The sequence below is a fragment of the Halichoeres trimaculatus genome, unplaced genomic scaffold, assembly GCF_033239565.1.
Source record: "Halichoeres trimaculatus isolate MK-OKI-2021-1 unplaced genomic scaffold, fHalTri1.1 fHalTri1_scaffold_109, whole genome shotgun sequence".
NCBI classification, from domain to species: Eukaryota; Metazoa; Chordata; class Actinopteri; order Labriformes; family Labridae; genus Halichoeres; species Halichoeres trimaculatus.
The window spans coordinates 10,232-15,000 of NW_027437288.1; the positions used below are offsets into that span (position 1 = coordinate 10,232).

Consider the following 4,769-nt stretch of genomic DNA (forward strand, 5'->3'; position numbering starts at 1 on the left):
GTGCGCCGAGCTCCCGCCCGCCCCGCCGGGCTGAATCCCCCGGGGACTGAGCGGACCCCGCCCGTTTACCTCTCAACGGTTTCACGCCCTGTTGAACTCTCTCTTCAAAGTTCTTTTCAACTTTCCCTCACGGTACTTGTTCGCTATCGGTCTCGTGCCCGTATTTAGCCTTAGATGGAGTTTACCACCCGCTTTGGGCTGCATTCCCAAGCAACCCGACTCCGGGAAAGAGCGCGTCCGGGCGCCGCGGGGGCCCCCACCGGCCTCACACCGTCCGCGGGCAGGGCCTCGATCAGAAGGACTCGGGCCCCCTTGGCGACGCCCGGGGGGGTCGCTCTTCCGTACGCCACATTTCCCTCGACCGGCGCGCGGCCGGGGATTCGGCGCTGGGCTCTTCCCTCTTCGCTCGCCGCTACTGGGGGAATCCTGGTTAGTTTCTTTTCCTCCGCTTAGTAATATGCTTAAATTCGGCGGGTGGTCTCGTCTGAGCTGAGGTCGTGGTCGAAAAAGAAGCGGAAAGGGGGGACGCCCCTCCGGCGCGGCCTCCCGCCGAGGACAAAAACCCGCCGACGGGCGGGCTCGGGGTCAGGGCTCGCGTGGCTCCCCGGCCTCCTCGGTCCGCGCCGCCCCCAACACCCCCCCCCCACCGGATCCCTCGCCCCCTCGCCTCGGCCGCGGCGGCCCGGTCGGCCAAGGACGGTCGGGTCCACCGGCAGCCGCGCCGCAGACGCCGCCGAGGAAGGGGCTGGGGGTAGAGTACAGGGCGGGGGGGCGGCCCGAGTCGACAGGGTGGCGGGGGAGGTCTGGCCTTAGGGGGACGAAGGCGGGGGGGGGCCCCGCCTGCGACGCCCCCAGCTGCGGGGGGGGAGCGGGCTCCTCCCCGAGTGATGTCGAAAGCGACCCTCAGACAGGCGTGGCTCCGAGATACCCCGGAGCCGCCAGGTGCGTTCGAAGTGTCGATGATCAATGTGTCCTGCAATTCACATTAGTTCTCGCAGCTAGCTGCGTTCTTCATCGACGCACGAGCCGAGTGATCCACCGCTAAGAGTTGTCTGCTTTTGCTCTCGCGCGCTTGGCTGGGCGCGCGTTTCCAGAGTGGGGGCCAACCGAGCGTCGGTGACGGGGTTGTCTCACGGGGAGGGCAAGACGAGGGTCCGCTCCCCCCGCCCCGGCGCAGGCGCCCCCGAGCCCCGCCCCCGGCGGGGACTTTGAGCCCCCGGGGAAGGGGTCGGGGCGCGGCGAGGGCCGCGGGCACCTGCGGCTGGGGCTCGGCCGAGGGTTTCGGGGGGAGCGTGCGCGGTTTTTTTTTTTAAAGGTTCCTTGGCGCCCGCGCCCTTTCCCGGGCCGCCCGGGGGCGGGGCTTCCGGGTCGGGGGTGGCGGGCGGGCGGGGCGGGCGAGGGGAGGGCCCGCGCGGGAGGGAGGCGCCGACCCCCCGCCGCGCTTCGCGGAGCGGGGTTTCGAGGGGGCTCGCGCGGGCGAGCCACCGGGGCCCCGGCGACCGACCGGCAATGATCCTTCCGCAGGTTCCCCTACGGAAACCTTGTTACGACTTTTACTTCCTCTAGATAGACCAGTTTGGGCGCCTTCCGGGCGCTCCGCCGGCCGCCGGCGAGCGGGGCCGGCGGGGCCCGTCCGGGGACCTCACTGGACCATCCGATCGGTAGTAGCGACGGGCGGTGTGTACAAAGGGCAGGGACTTAATCGACACGGGATGGTGACCCGCGCCTACTGGGAATTCCTCGTTGGTGGGGAACAGTTGCAGGCCCCAATCCCTATCACGAGTGGGGTTCAGCGGATTACCCGCGCCTGTCGGCGAAGGAGACGGGCGCACGCTGACCCACTCATTGTAGCACGCGTGCGGCCCCGGACATCTAAGGGCATCACAGACCTGTTATTGCTCACTCTCGTGTGGCTGCGCGCCACCAGTCCCTCTAAGAAGTTGGACGCCGGCCGCGAGGGGCCGCGTAACTAGTTAGCATGCCAGAGTCTCGCTCGTTATCGGAATTAACCAGACAAATCGCTCCACCAACTAAGAACGGCCATGCACCACCACCCACGGAATCGAGAAAGAGCCCTCAATCTGTCAATCCTTTCCGTGTCCGGACCGGGTGAGGTTCCCCGTGTTGAGTCAAATTAAGCCGCAGGCTCCACTCCTGGTGGTGCCCTTCCGTCAATTCCTTTAAGTTTCAGCTTTGCAACCATACTCCCCCCGGAACCCAAAGACTTTGGTTTCCCGGTACGCTGCCCGGCGGGTCGTGGTGAGGACGCCGCCGGATCGCGAGTCGGCATCGTTTATGGTCGGAACTACGACGGTATCTGATCGTCTTCGAACCTCCGACTTTCGTTCTTGATTAACGAAAACATTCTTGGCAAATGCTTTCGCCTCAGTGCGTCTTGCGCCGGTCCAAGAATTTCACCTCTAGCGGCGCAGTACGAATGCCCCCGGCCGTCCCTCTTAATCATGGCCCCGGTTCCAGGTCGCCCCGCCCCAGGCCGGACCGGCGGGGTGGGGGGGGCCGGCGGCCACGCGCGAGGCGCCGCCGCCGAAAACCCCCCCCCCTCGCCGGCGGCCGGCGGCGCGGGGAGAAGAAAAACCCACAAAATAGAACCGGAGTCCTATTCCATTATTCCTAGCTGCGCTATTCGGGCGAGGGGGCCCGCTTTGAACACTCTAATTTTTTCAAAGTAAACGCTTCGGGCCCGGCGGGACACCCGGCGAAGGGCGTCGGCCGCGGGCGCCGAGAGGCAGGGGCCGGGCGCGGGCGGTGCGCCCGCCGACGGCGCGGCGGGGACCCATCCCGCTCGACTCCCAGATCCAACTACGAGCTTTTTAACCGCAGCAACTTTAAGATACGCTATTGGAGCTGGAATTACCGCGGCTGCTGGCACCAGACTTGCCCTCCAATGGATCCTCGCTCAAGGGTTTAAAGTAGGCTCATTCCGATTACAGCGCCTCGATCGAGACCTGCGCCGTTATTTTTCGTCACTACCTCCCCGAGTCGGGAGTGGGTAATTTGCGCGCCTGCTGCCTTCCTTGGATGTGGTAGCCGTTTCTCAGGCTCCCTCTCCGGAATCGAACCCCGATTCCCCGTCACCCGTGGTCACCATGGTAGGCGCGTAGCGTACCATCGAAAGTTGATAGGGCAGACATTCGAATGAGACGTCGCCGCCGCGGGGGGCCGACGATCGGCTCCAGGTTATCCAGAGTCACCAAAGGGGCGCCGGGGCCGGAGGGGGGGAGGGCCCCCCCGCCGGGCCCCGCGTGGGTTTTGGGTCTGATAAATGCACGCGTCGCCCGACCCCGGCACCCCCCGCGAGGGGTTTGCCGGGGAGGGTCCCGCGCCCGTTTGCATGTATTAGCTCTAGAATTACCACAGTTATCCAAGTAACGGAACGAGCGATCAAAGGAACCACGACTGATTTAATGAGCCATTCGCAGTTTCACTGTACCGAGCCGTGTGTACTTAGACTTGCATGGCTTAATCTTTGAGACAAGCATATCCTACTGGCAGGATCAACCAGGTAGCCCCCGGGGCGGTTGGGGGGGGGGGGATCCGCCGCGGGACAGGCCCGGGCGTGTGGGACCGCGGGAGGTCGGGGGCGGCGGGAAGGGGACCGCGCGCCCCGCCCCTCCTCTCCTGGGCTCTTTCCGGGGCTTCGGCCACGGAAAAGGAGAGCGGGCGGGCCTCGAGGAACGGTGTTCCACCGGAGCCGGGCGGCCGCCCGGAGGCGGGGCCCGGCGCTCCGTACGAGAGGTCGACTGGCTGAGGACGGGGCTTCTCGGTCTCGCCGCGGCTGCGGGCCTCTTTGCGCGGGGCCGGGGCTTCCCACCCGGTACGGCGCGGCCGTGGCGCGGCCAGGGGGGCGGTTCCCGCAAAGCCCGGAGAAGCCGAGCGCAGCGCGTCTGGGCGCGCGCGGGGCCCTCCGTTGGCGGGTGGCGATTTCCTGTCGGTCAGTTTTTTTCTTATTTGTTGTTGTTTTGTTTTTTTTTCGGTCCGATGGCCGCGTGCCTGCGTGCCTGCGTGCCTGCGTGCCTGCGTGCCTGCCCGCCCGCCCGCCCGCCCGCCTGCTCGCCTGCCAGCGTGCGGCGACGCGGGTGGACGGGGGCGGTGCCGGGTCGCTCCGGGGTCTGCCCGGTAGGTTTCGAGGCGGCCGCGGCCGGGTTGGGGCGCGCTTTCCCCGGCCTGACACTTGTCCAGGTGCAGCCTGGAGGTGGCACTCTTTTGAAAACGCGACTCTCGAAAGCGCGCCGATGGTGGTTGGCCGATGGGTGTGCGCTCTGTCCTTTGTTTTTGTAGTCCCCTTGGCGGACTGGGCGTGACCCTGCGATCCAACCGCCCCCTTTCGGCGCCCTCGGTAGGAGGACGGCTTGTCCCCGTCTTTGCCGATTGGACATGGCGATCCAAAAGGGGGGGAATAATTAAATAAATGGGTAGATGAATTAGAATCATCATTTCAAATGATGATCTTATCCATCTTCTTCCGCTTATCCGGGGTCGGGTCGCGGGGGCAGCAGCCTAAGTAGGGAAGCCCAGACTTCCCTCTCCCTTGCCACTTCATCTAGCTCTTCCGGGAGGATCCCGAGACGTTCCCAGGCCAGCCGAGAGATGTAGTCTCTCCAGCGTGTCCTGGGTCTGCCCGGGGGTCTCCTCCCGGTGGGACGTGCCCGAGCCACCTCATCTGGCTCCTCTCAACGCGGCTCTACTCCGAGCTCCTCCCGGACAGCCGAGCTTCTCCCCCTATCTCGAAAGGGAGAGCCCGGCCACCC

General features: G+C 66.0%; 1 non-coding gene across 1 annotated transcript; it reads right to left on the minus strand.

The window, feature by feature from the left end:
* Window positions 1-897: 897 nt before the first annotated feature.
* Window positions 898-1,050, minus strand: LOC141787015 (5.8S ribosomal RNA). The gene has a single exon (XR_012597993.1). It is a non-coding gene; the product is annotated as a 5.8S ribosomal RNA (ribosomal RNA).
* Between the last annotated feature and the right edge of the window lie 3,719 nt (window positions 1,051-4,769).